Genomic DNA, 14,231 nt, shown 5'->3' with positions numbered 1-14,231 from the left:
TTACGAGGATGACCAAAAGGTGAACAGCAAAGTGTTTTTTAAATCCCCACCTGCTGGCAATATAAAAAGCTGAAACAAACTATAGCATTGTAATGATTAAATGATTCAGCTGGAACAGGAAGAAAGTGTTATGAACTGCTTGAATAAACAAACTTTGGAAAATAGAACTCTGTCCTGTTATATGGGTTTTGCTTTTGATTTACTGTAGGTGCTTGGGCAAGTCACTCTGAGCAAGAATTGCCAAACTAACTGGTGAGTTTATGTGTCACAGATATTTGCCACTACACTGGTGGGGGCCCAGTTACCAAAAAGTGCAGAGCCCCTGCCCTCCTAAATATTGGTCCTATCAAAATTAGCTGAAAGGAGGCAGCCCAAAGCTGAGATGTCTAAAATCCCATTTAATGCCCTTACCTTCCTTTTCTTAAATTCATTCATTTTCAGAAAATATTTCCATCTCACCTGTTCTTTATGATATACTTGGAGACCCTTGAAAAATCTGAGATTCTTGAAAATTTGTATCAGAAACTCATTCTTTGCATATTACATAGTTTTCTTTCACCTGCCTAGAAATAAGGACAACAAACACTCCAACAGCAGGGCTGAAGGATCATCTTTTTTGAATATGGTCAGTTTGCGCTGAACTTTTCAACAGTTTTGCTGAAAAGCTGGGACACAACTACTCTGAAGAATGGTCCATGAACTCTCATGGGAGTAGCAGCTCACACATTAGCATGAGTGCCGCCTTCAAATTTCTCCTGCCAAGGCAGAAGTTACTCTCTCAGAAAAGCAGTAAATCAGATCACCTGCTCTTTTCTTCACTGTGGTTAGTAGGTCACATACACTTAAGGATGGATTATGCCCTCTAGGCATGGGCTTGCTTTGGATACAGTATAGCATGTACTTATAGTAGTCCCAGTAGGCTTTTTTTTTTTTCTCTGCCTTTTCCACCATGATCTTTTTACATCTGTCCTTTGCGTCATCCTTTTTTTGAGTGTCCAGAATTTCAGGAAATGCTAAGAAAATGGCCTCGATAGATATACTGTTGTTTCTTTGAGGGCTTCATAAAAGCAAAATTCCAAATGCCATCATTAGCCTTTATACACCTAAATGTAAGAAGATGTCTATCCACTATTAAAACATCAGATAAAAGCCTATGGAATTTCCACAGTTTGTCATCACCTGGGAGACTTTCCTTTCCTTCGCCTCTTTTCTTTGCACAGACCCTGAGATGGAGCTGGTTGATTTCAGAGTGGCAAATCTGTAAAATACAAAATGAAAAAAATATATCCTGGAGAAATCCTGAAATGTTTTCTAAATCCACAGTGTTCATTATGGCAAGGTAGAAAAAAAAGTCTCAAGGGCTTCTCTCATGACAAGACTTTCTTGACGCTTGTTAATAAAGAAAAAAAGAATTTTGAATTCAGTGTATGCCCTCATCAGCTCATACACGTAGCTCCCATTAATGTTGATGAAAATTACATGGATGCACCAAGGGGACAGTGGACCCCTGGCCGAGTTAAAAGTGTCTGCAGGAAAAGAGTAGCAAAATAATAGTGTCTGTGCAATGTATCTTCTTTTTCTTCCCAGTGCTCCAAAAGATGTTTTTAGATACCCTAGCTCAACAGCAGTTTTGTGCTTTTTTACTGATGGGAATTTTCAAACCCCGAGTTATTTCATTAGATAATACCACCGGTATTTAAAATGTCAGACTCAAACTGCATTTCCCAGTGTGAACGCTGAATACCAGTGCCCGAAGGAAAGTTTTATAGCATCGATTAACTGCAACCGTTTGTAGAACTGCCAAAGAGCTGCGCAAAAGGTTTATTCTGACTTTCAGATGTGAGTATTGTGCATCATTTTTATAACATGCAAGCCAACAACGATGTACTTTGTTATTGCAGGTCAGAACAACTTCACCCCAGCAAGTAAATCACAGAGACTGACATTAACAGTCCCAGAACTTTCAAGGCACAGGATGAGAGAGGCCACAGAAGAGGTATTTCATTGGGTTTTCCAGTTATTTCACTTAATAAGAATAACAAAATATACCTAAAGTGAAGAACACACAACTCACCTGGAAAGAAATACTAGTGAAACAGGACAGAACTGGAATGGTGGAAGTAAGCAAAATACCTGTAATGAACTTAGGTGGGAATAGTGTCATATGTCTCTTAAAAGTCCAAAGACCAGTTCCTGAGCAAGTATAAATAGACTTTAAAAAACCGTACCAAATAAGCAAACAACAGTGGTGGTAAATGCGAGACATGGCCTTAACACCGTTTCCATTCTGGTGGACATTTTTACAAAAAATAACACATTTTTAAGAAAGGGAATTCCTGCTGCCTGTATGTTGTTCTTGTCAGCATTTACAGATTATTAGATTTTATGTTACAATTTGATGTAGAAGTCCAAATCTGAGTAAGAGCTGTATTTTAAGAAGTAGTGGTCAGACATCACTATGTGGCAATCCCTCTCCCAGTGATGACTCTCCCCAGTTCACAAAGAAAGCCATATGGTACAGAGAGGTAAAATAATTTACCCAGCATTATTTGCGAGGTCTACAACAGAAACAGGGTTGAAAACAAGTTTGGAGTCCCAATTCAGCAGCCACAAGGCAGCTTTTTTTCTCTGTTTCTTGCCAAAAGCCATGAAATCTTTGAACACTCAAAAGCAAAAAAAGCCAAAATACTTTCTGCAAATTTTAGCAACTTGGCGCGTGTTGTGAACTCCATCTGATTATCGATGATGTGAAATCAGGCTGACCATCTCAAAGGAGACAAGTATAAACAACTTTGCTTGTAAAACAGAGAATCATGAAGAGTTGAAAACCAAAAGGATCAAGATACTGTTCTTGTTCCCATTATAGCAAAAGCTGTGCTATCTGTAACAACAGTTGAAGATACTTATTACTCATAGGCTCTCTGGATAGAGCTCTAGGTGGCATAAACAGGAACATGGGCACACACAGTAAGATGGTTGAGGGTAAGACATAAAGACAGGAAAAGATTTAGGTCTGTGGACAAACTATACTGAAGCCTACTCTTTGAGAGATCCTTCTGCAAGAGGTACCTGTTTATATATGGCAGACCTTTGGCTAGCTTTTTGACAGCAAGTCAGTTCTGTGTGATCCTAAGTCAGATGTTTGAGTACTGAGATCACTTTAAAAAATTTCAACCCCACTTGTAAAGATTTTGAAAATTACAAGTCAAAAACTTCTTGCCCTCTCATGCAGAAACTATGCTGGTAACTCTGCCAGCATTAGTAACGGTACAAAGCATTTAAGCTATTCCCAGCTACCCATACAATGGTGGAAAATAATGTAGCATTTTACCTTTGCATTCTGTATTGTCTAAGGCAAGGTCTTGAAAACAAGTATGCACATGACTAACTTCAAGCATGGTTCTCCCAGCTGGCCAATAATTCTTGATCTCACCGATCCGCCGTAGTGACTGATTGTCTATACAGTGACCGAATGGAGTATGGAGAGGATGGAGGGCCAACCCACTTACATCAGTGGGGTCTGGCACCTCCTCTCTGCACACCAGATCTCCTTTTTATCTCCTTTCGCATCACACTCCATTCTCCTAGTCCCAAGGCACTGAGTGCAAATGTCTGGTACTGCGCTGTAGTGGCCACCGCGGCAAAGTTCCAAGTCCTTTGGCTAAAGGCAGCTGCGGCAGGGGGTCCTGATCTCAGACTGCAGGCAGGTTTTGCAGCTAGTGCTGTTGAGATCCACCCCAAAAATGCATTTGTCTGACAGAATTGAAGCCTGTAAGCCTGTGAACAGATCCATTACACAGGGGTAGGTTGGGTACAGGGAAGGTAGGGGTGATAACTCCTGCTAAAACAGGCCACAGAGTTCTCTTTGCTCATGTCAGTGGCTCCTCAGAGAATGCAGCCCCTGTGAATGACACCTTCAAAATTCTTCAGGGTCTTCTCCTTTGATTGCTTAGGTGTTTGCACAACAGATCCCTGTGGCTGCATCTAATCATAACTCACTGTCAATCACTTTTCAGCATTGGCAGCAGTCATTTTCTATTATCAGTTCTAACTCCTTTAAGTATTAGTGTAAGATATAGTATGACTTGAATGCTGTAGGGGTCTGGATTATAAACAGACAAGCTCAGATCTTCAGCTAGTGTAAATTAGTATCAGTACCACTGACCTTATGGATCATATTATTTGAAGTGAAATCTTATTAAGCTTCCCGTGCCTTTTCACCGAAAGAAACTCCCCTGTCCAGTGAACTTTTAGCTTTTCATTTAAGCAAAGCTGCCAGTAAATTGACACACATTTGTTTCATCATTTTTTTTAAATTTTAATGTCTATTACCTACAGTTCCCTGAAATACTTAAAAAGCACATTTAAGACTCCTTTGATCATGAATTGGTTAATCATGTGAAAACAAACTACAGAACACTTGAGCAGAGCTTTCTTGACTGGACTAATGCCAAAGCTATAAACCAATATCTTGGTGCTGAAAGCTATAAACAGCTACGTGACTGGTTTAGGATTGCATCTTAAGAACAATTTCTATGCGTTATTCTGCATAACTGTACATCTGGTGACAGTAGAAAACATGGTGCATAAACAGGCATAGCCAGGGTTACAGAAAAGAAATTCAGGTAATCACTGGCCTTTTCTATGTTAAAGCTTTTGTGGTTCCCTCTAACAGTCAGACTGCACTTGCACAAAAAAAGCACTAACAGCCTTCTAGGGAAGACAAGGAGCCAAAAGCTGCTAACAAATTGGCTTTACTACTTCAGGGAGGAATGGGTAAAGGCCATGGGACAGAATAGCATCTCTTGGCTCTCTCACTTCCCTTCAACTCCTATTATCTGCAAGTAACAAGATTTTAGCTTTCTCTCTGACTGTCACCGTGGAGACCATGGTTCCCTCAGCTGTGCAATGCAGCCTGGTACCCACCTTTGTGAAACCGAGGGCAAAGGATCGCTTTCAGCCTGCCAAAGCCACAGTGCACAGTGTGGTTGGCAGCGTAAGACAAAGAACGAAAGTAAGAAATAATCACTGGAAAATGATTGCAGTAAAACGATTTTTGTGCTGTGGTATCTATTCCCAGTAGTATGGGAAAAAGAAGTCTCTCTGTAACATGCACCACATGATTTCCCATTGCTGACGAAGGTATTTTTTTCCATAGAAATACTGAAGCACCAGTTTCTGAGGAACTTGGATTGCTCTGGAACTAAAACATTCTGCTTACAATGCATAAAAGGCATTTCATGGGGAGCCCTGTACTGCAGAAATCAGAGAAGAATCTTTTAAACAAGCTGCATTGAGGTGTTTCATTCCTTTTGTTTATTTTTTTTTTTTCCAAACCAACCTCTAGTTTTGGATAATGAAAATGAAATTGATACTGTGTATTTTCAAAAGAAGTAATTTGTTACTCTTGGGTCTGACACATCTTTAGCTCAGGACAGAGAGATGCAATTAGCATATGGTGGAGAGTCTGATGTTTGAGCTGTAGGTGGTGGTGTTGCTTTATGGGAGTTTAAGTTCAGTGAGGATGGACTACTTCAAAGGACATAAAGGCAAACTGGGATAGCTAATGAATCAGTTGGCTTCAGTTGCCTGACAGTAGTCACCTTTGCTTCATCCTCAGTTGCTCACACAACATCTTTTAGAAATGTGAATAAATATGGAAAGTCTTACATTTCAACATGATTTAGGAACAGAGGTAGAATAGCAATGCAAGCATAAGCCAACAGATGCCAGTCAAATAATGGGAGAGGTTATCTTTATCAATACAGTGCTTAATGACAGTGCTTTTCATCATTTTGCCTTTTTTATGTAAACTCATTCTTCAGTTATGTGATGTCTTAGATTTCAAAGTACATTTCACAGTAGCCTTGGTTTTGGCTTCAGTCAACATACGCAATTTGTCTTGCAGGCAGTCTAATCTAACACCCAATAGATAATCGACTTGAATGAGTTTTGCATACACAGGAATCCCATTGTTTTAGTGTTTGTATACAAATTGAGGAATTAAACCTTACATCTCTATGAACTGATGCAGCCACTGTTCCCATCTACAGGAATGAATGTTCCCACTTACCTTGTAGATTAGAACATTGTAAAAACATCCATCTCACTTAATTTGTAACTTATTCTGAGTTACAGCACTGTACTCCCACTGATTTCCAATGGCAGAAAGGAGTCAAGCACTGAGGCCTCTGGTTTTGCTGCATGAAGCAATCTCCAGTCCATAAACTAGTACCAAAGTGGCTTCCTTGTGGGGAGGCAAACTGACAGACACACAGGGATAGTGTCATTCTCTTCAACATAGCTGCTGCCAGGTACCTGTCAGTAAAGCTGTCATACCCCACCATCACTTGTGAGCAGACCTGTGGCCAAAAAGTCAGTGATGAACAGGAAGAACACTATGAAACCGTATATGAGTTTACATAATGCAAAAAAAAACCCTCTCCAAAATCCCAAATAATTAAAAGTGTTATTTGGAACACCTGACATGTGAACAAAGGAATTTTTCTACAGCCTCTCAGGTTTGGCAATGGGCAGGTGTCTCCCTGCAGCATTAGAGGCTGAGGCATGGTCCATCTCCTTGCTCAACCCATCAACTTAGCCACAAGGGCGTAAGACAGAGTGAGTGGGTTCTTTGCATACATTTACAGTTGGAAGAGGCACTATGGAAAGAGTAAAGAGAGAGCAGGCAATGCATAAAGCAAACTGGAGCCCCTTAGTCTTTCTAGAAAGAATATAATCTTCTCTGTGCTTTTGTCTGAGGGCACCTTAAGGAGCAACAGCCTGAGAAGGGCGAAGTTAGACAAATATTTTGAGGATAACAAAGTGTTCAGGATCCAGAGAGTCACAGGCACAAACTCAGTCATGCATTTAAGCGCAAGCTTAGAATTAAGTGGTTGGAGAGACAAGGACACTACTTAGACATCACTCTTGGGACATTCAATTCAGATGTAGTGCTTAACCTAGGTTTTTCCTCCTTCAGCACGCTCTGAGGAAGCTTGCATTGCTCCCAAGTCTTCTGGGGATATAGAAGAGAGAATATGAGGATATTGATATGAGGAGCTGTCAGTCTTCTAGGCTGTAGTTTTGTTTTTCTTCCCTGGTGACAGAGCTTTCTGTGTTCTCCTGGCAGACACTATTGAGCTTAATCATCATTTAAACTGCCAGTTCATTACTCTCATGAGTCTTCATGCCAGCTAACAGTTTTAGGGTTGCTTTTCCCTGATAAGACTAAGACATTCAAACCCCTTCTTCATTTTCCTTTGCACCTCCACAAATGCTGACACATGCTAACTTGACTCAAGCTTGTCGCTAACCTAAATAATCATAACAATTGCTAACCTCCATTTAATGTCTGCAACGAGGAGATTTTGGTAGTTTTTTGCTATCTGAAAAGTTGGATGCATCGGTGTTACTTGTCAGGAAGGTCATTCAAGTCCAATTCAAAAGTGTCACAGATGACAGATCTCTGGTAGGACACTGGATTTAATTAAACTTAATCTACTTAATGGATTTACTTCTAAGTTATCAGAAAATTCACTCAGACCTTATATGCTGTAAGTTTGGTGATGATACATGGAGGCTTTTTACGTACTGCATAGAAGCTGATTCATTACTATTTAAAAAAAATAAATATTTTGGAATTGTATTCAGCAGTGGTTTTGCTATTTCTCATATGAATAACACTGGCATCATCACTAAGGTTAGAAAGTGACAGCTTTAAAGTTGGGAAGTTCCCAAGTTCAAGCTGATTGTAGTGCAACACAATCTCATGTTGGTATTTTTTTTTTTTTTCCAGGTGACCATACCTCTTTTAGTGCAAGAGTGTTTAATTTTAGCTAACCAAAATTAATTTCATTATCATTGTTATTTGGTCAGGAGATCTTACTTATTTACTGAATATTAATGAAACCCTTATAAAAAGACATTATTAATTCCCCTGTGGGTTTTCCTATGGCAGTCATTGCTTAGTATGCCAGTACTTCACACATTTTCCCCCACAACATTCTTGTTAGATTAGTTATTTTTATTCACATTTTCCAGATGGAAAATGAGACAGAGCAATTTAGATGCAAATTGTTTATTCAATTTGTGTTGGGCGTTATAAATTAAATAGTTCTCATTGATGCTAATTTCAGCTGCAAATCCTTAGCACATCTGAACAGATATTTAAGGAGTAGGAAGCAATTAATGAACCCGTGTCAAATATGTGACTTCTTATCTTGCAGCATGTTATCTCAGGACTATCACAGTGGCAGGGAAGGAATACAGTTTCCCAGAGTATCAATGATTACCTTAAGCAGGAGCCCACGCTGTCCTCTTCTTAACATCCGCAGCTCGATTTGCTACTCACCTTCCACCCTTGGCAGCAGATGGGGGAATATCATGTGGAACCAAGAAACAGCCATGAAATTCAAACTGGCATATATAAAGAGAATTGAAGAATTGGTATTTAGTTGTAAAGAGCCCAGAGGGATTACTTATTAAAGTTACTAAAAACAGGCAGACTCCTTAACTGCCCAGTTACTTTGTATGGTATCCAACAGCTGCATTGCCAAAAAGGGGCCAAATCTCTGCTTGAATTGGTGTACAATATCTTTTGAAACAGATGCATTGATTTATGCTTCATTCAGGTTTGTGCTGACAGTGAGAACCTGGCCCAGGAATACTCAACTCCTGACTTTCATCACACCCTCTGAGGACTACTGAACGCACAGGAAGACAGTGGCTGGTACTGATGCTCTCTGTGGCTAAATGGAGAAATGGAGAGGAAAGATGGAGCAGGGTTGCTGTGTTGCCAAGACAATAGGAACCGTAAGTCAGTGAAAACTAGGAAAGCTCTAACTAAAATAAACATAAATTGAACTAAATTAATGAAACACAAGTAAAGTACTGTAACAGTGGAGGGGTGGAGGCTCCTTGTTTAATTTTCTATTTACCCTGTGAATTCACCAAAAAATAACTGGTGAAGAAAGCAACTGTGGCAAAAGCAATGGGGCATAAAAAACATGGGACTATGTATACTTCTCTGATCATGGTTTACATCAAAACCTAATATGGTTTATACTCAAGTGAGATGTGGCTTACTATTCCATGCATTTTTAGTATGATTGTCTTTGTATTTATTTGTTTAATGAAATATGGATCTTGAGACCTTTGCGGTGCTCCTTCTTCTGAAGAAGCTCTGTGAAATGGAAGGTGAATATGCCCAACCATGTAATGGGATCATTTATTTCTGGTTTTAATTAATTTTAATAGTTTTTAAAAATCAGAAGTATATTAAATCCCAAGCATTATATGAAAGACAACATGTGGAAGTGCGAGTAGTCATAATAAAAAGTTCTTTAAATGAAAGTCATAGAAAAATATTGAATAATTATGCAAACCATTCAAGATTTCTCTAATTCATTGCATGGAGATCGTACTTCTGTAACTCTGTCTGCTTTATGAAAATATTCTCTACAGCACTTGTGAACATTTAACTAGGTTGAGTTTCTTGTAAAGGCTTTTGCTTTGGCTGTTTCTTTTAATAGGTCTGATCTAGAGCTGCTGAAACTAAATGGGAATTTCTCAGGTGACAATGCTTTGCACCAGAAGAACATTACTCTGCTTCTTGCCCCAAAAGCACTAAGTATCTAGCAATAATTAAATGGATATAAGTTCATAAAAGCTCCTGTGCAGAGGAGACTCATGCACTGCTGTTCATTCCTATTCTATGAACTATGGATATACGTAATTTGTAGTAAAATTGCAATAACCATTTCCTTTCTCTTTTACAAAATACAGCTTTCATCCAACTATCTCCAGCCCTTACACCATCCCTGTGAAAACCATTCTGTCTGTGACCTCTTTGATTTATAATCAGAGAATTCCCACTGAAGCACCCCTAGAAATCTCAGCCAGGACAGTTGTAAAGGAATCAAGAGGCAGTCCTGCTGGTAACCATATCCCATAAATTTAGGGATTTACAGGTTGATCCTAGTATTTTAAACTCCATTTAGAAACCTAGTGGCAGCTGCTACAAACCCAGAAATATTGGTGTAATAATAATTTTGTCATGATGCTGCTTTGAAAATTGGTCATAGAATTGTTCCTCAGCTTCAGTTTCCCAGGGGTGTTAAAATGAAGTGTAATGCAACTAAGTAATCTTGAAGTGATAGAAGTAGGGATTAGTCTGGCAGGGATTACCTCTGGAAGAGAGAGTCACACTCTTCTCATCAGATACAGATAAGAATATTGATAATAAATCTGGCTGAGAAAAGCTTTAGCATCCTTCTGTTTTATCTGAGCAGTAGAATTCAGCTGACATCTTTTCGAGCTAATAGGGCCATCATATAGGACACTTTTGTGATGGCTGTGCAGCACTAGAGAATCTAGCCCAGTCTTCAGCTGGTGTAAATCATCTCTGTTATCTCTTCACTAAATTGGCAAATACTGTCATTCCCAAAGCTTCCAATAGCTTCAGGAATCAAGCTGCCATCCCTAACTTTATATGTCTGCTTCAGGACAAAATGATAGTGCTTCTCTTAATGCCTAGAAATCCCCTGTCCTCACCCTCCTCATTATTACAATGTCGTGAAATTCAGCCAGAATGCTTAAGTAACTGAAGAATAATCTCCAGAGATTAAGAGATCTGCAACCAAAACAATAGGCAAGTGATCCCTAGAGTAGGGGGCTTTGTGATTCTTCTTTTGCTTATATAAGCAGATTTACAGAAGTCACAGCAGCAGAATCAAATGACAAGAGCATCCATCCCTACAACTATTGTTAATTACATCTTTAAAGAGGAGGGTTTTCCAATGTAAAAGGGGAATTTGAAAGAGGATAGAAAGACTTGTATGAGTTTTCTCACAAATGGCTCTTATCTTTCTTGCTACCTGTTAATCTGCTTTTGCATCTGTTTTTGTGATTGTTTGGGTTTCTTTTCACCTTAGAGATCTTCTCTCACCCCATACATGAAAAAGATTTGGGGGTTAGCCTTTTTACTAGCCCACTGTAAACGCTAGAAATGGTGGACACACGTTTATAAATCTGCACAGTGGATGTAGATATTTCTTCCTTATAGACTGAAAGCTTCTTTACCTGTTCAAGTTTCATCAAGTGTTTAACATACAGCTCCAGAGATATTGGCACTATCTCTATAGGCAGGCAATTGGTTTCCCCTTTCTTGACATTCCGTCATTTCACTGTTGTGCTGGGATGAGCAGACACATAGATCTTGGATTTGCCCAGCCCAGAGATTAAATCACATTTAAGTGGCACTGCAATTATAAGATTTTCTTCTCTTACCCCTTCTCACCTTCCAGGTTTGCTTCCTACACAGCCTTCTTTAGCTTCCGAAGTCTGCTAATTCCTTGCTTCTGTTTTAAGTAGTCCAACCCAAAGCATCCTCCTTTCCATAACCAGTTTCTTTCCTAAACTGACAGATATTTTTTCCCCTCTGGATCTTTTCCAGTCTTCATTTGCTGTCTGTCACGGCTTTCAGTCAGTCTGCCTGACAAGTCCTCTCTCACTGTGATCCCCAAAACCTGGCTTTTGATCCAGTGTTGAGCCATTTCACCTCTGGGCTTCCAGTCCTGTAACTTGGAAGATATAGCAATAAAGTGAGCACAAGTAAGACTAATCCCTGAAATGGACTGGGTAATTCTCCTTCCCATTCTCCCCCAAGGCACACATTGACGTTTTGAGTTAAGTTAAATTCTGGCTATATAAAGAGAAACTGAAGCTTACCTATAAAGTTTCTACCAGCTAGCACTGAGAGTCTCTCAGAGGGCAAAAACTGGGGCAGAACTTGCTGCAAATTCATAGTAAATTTCTCAGGGTATATGGCAGGGAAATCATTCTTCCTCTATATAAGCAAATCTGACTGTGCTCAGGCGCTCTGAAGAAAGCTATTAATCCTGGGTCTGATCCATTTTATACTAGTGTGAATCAGAAAGAAATCCCCTGAAGTCAGAGGAGTTACAAAAATGCATAAAAATATCTTTAATTATTACTAAGGCCAGGAACTCTGTTACAAGAATAGGGACTAAGCCTCTGCCTCTCCACGTATTTGGCATTTCTAAACTTGCTAATATGAGGAGCAATGTGATCTAGCAGACAGAGCACAGAAATAAGAGCTGGGAGGCCTTGACTCTATTCCCGGCTCTGGCAGTGACATATTAGGTGACAATGAGCAGATCATTTTACTTTTCTAAGCCAACACTTCCCCTTCCACCTTTGGTCTTGTTGGTCTGTAAATTCTCTGGTCTCAACAGGACCTTCTAAATATTGTCATAATGTAAGTAATAACAAACTGACCCTTGCAAAAACTAATTCTAAAATAAAATTAAATGGGACTTATATACACTGAAGTTACTTAAGAATCATAGAAATAACATATCAAGGTGTTGTTTAATAGCACTGGAATTACATAACTCTGGAGCAATGAGGCTGTTTTGTTACCCCAAGACTCATTTGTCACAAACAGTCACAATGTTTTCTTAAGATGACAGGAGATCAGTCTATCTAACTTGCAATTAGGGATTAAAAAAAAAAGCTTGATGAAAAGATCTGACCTTAATTTAAAAAATTAACACTGTGACAAAAAGCAAACGAAGTGCATTTTCAGTTTAATTAAAATGCCACAACTACAATGTAAATAATTGTGTTTTATTAATCATTGGCATTCAAGCTTGAGACTGGAGCAATACTAATGATAATTAAGTTGCTGGTGCTGAGTATGGTGCCTTAATAATTACATAGTAGTTAATATAGAATGCTAACTAAAACTGGGAAGTTCTACATAGCAATTATGTTATCTAAGGCTGCTAATTAGTTATGCTAATTTAGAACGACTTTGGTTTCCTGTGTAGACTGGGCTTGTTAAACTGCAAGTCCCCATTGTCACTTCTGTCATACGGAACAGAACTGGTGCTCTCTTCCCCTTTCCATTGAAGTTTACACAATGATGCTTCACATCATCAAAGTGGTCTCTAAGGGAGACAAAACCTACAGAATCTTATACTGTATTTGTTAGTTATTTGTCTGGCATGTGCAGGTAGCAGCATTAGTCCTATTTTACAGACAGAAAAAGCAAGGTTATTTTGAGGGGTATGAAGAGAATGAGGGCAAGAAACTAAGCTGGTTCAGAGATAGACTAGAGACAAAAAAGTCACAGGCGATTCCTGCTTGCAGTCATAATGTTGACGACTGTGTTTTAAGGTCTGGGCTCCTGAGTCAGGATATGGGCAAGGAGCTGTGAAGCCTGAAATGCCAAATCATTTGAGCTGAATGTAGTGTAAAGTAGATGTTGCAAATATCTTGAGTGCACAAGGTCTCAAATGTAGAAAGGAACTGAGAAGATACCCCAAAAGACAAAAGTGAACTGGTCAAAAAGCCCCCCTTGTCAATTCAAAATTCTCCAGAAATATAGAAATCAAATGGGCGAAGACAAATGAGTAATTTCCCTGCATCTGCAAGGAATGTCTGACAGAAAAAGGAAGACAGAGGTGCAGCCTTCTTTCAGATAAACCTCAAGTGGCTGGGAGTCAGTAACCTAATGTCCCCGTCTCCTTTTAACACCCCATGACAGAGTGGTTGCCCTCCAGTTTGAGAATGGGCAGCGTTTCTTTACGCCTTCCTATTAGGTTGTTGCAGTTAGCCATAAAAGCTCCTCTTTGCCTTCTCTTCCTAAGACAAAAAAATCCGGTTCCTTCAGCTTTTCCTAATAGCTTTTATGGACGCATATGCTAAGATCCACAAGGGCATTTGTGCAACCCGCTCAATCACCTAAATGCCTTTATGCATCATGACCTGATTTCTGAACATCAGACAATCTCTTCTTTGTTTCTTAGAGACATAAGCTGCTTTTGTGCAGTAGCTTAAACCCACTGGAGGCAAAATCTTCTTGGCCTGATTCTTCTATTCCCTGCCTTTATGATTTTAATAGGGAGAAATACATATTCCCTATGTATTCACCCAGTGACTGAAGGTACAGGGGGCAATGGTGATGAGTTCCTGCCCAGCACAGCAGGCCCATCTCCTCCGTGACTCCCCCACCGTCCCAGGTGCCCTCGCATAATAGGTGTGAGGCTCTGCAAGTGGAACTGAACAATGAGGAGGACAATGGTTCATCTAAGCTGGAGCTGTTGCCAAGGTTAAATTGGCCTATGCACTGTGTCAAAACCACTGTCATAAAGGAAAAAGATGAGTTATTGTCATAGGAGACCCTCTTCTGCGAGGAACAGAAG

Source organism: Tyto alba, unplaced genomic scaffold (genome assembly GCF_018691265.1).
Source record: "Tyto alba isolate M040663 unplaced genomic scaffold, T.alba_DEE_v4.0 Super-Scaffold_8, whole genome shotgun sequence".
Taxonomy (NCBI): domain Eukaryota; kingdom Metazoa; phylum Chordata; class Aves; order Strigiformes; family Tytonidae; genus Tyto; species Tyto alba.
The sequence above is the reverse complement of the archived record's forward strand: the minus strand, read 5'-3'. Positions refer to the sequence as shown.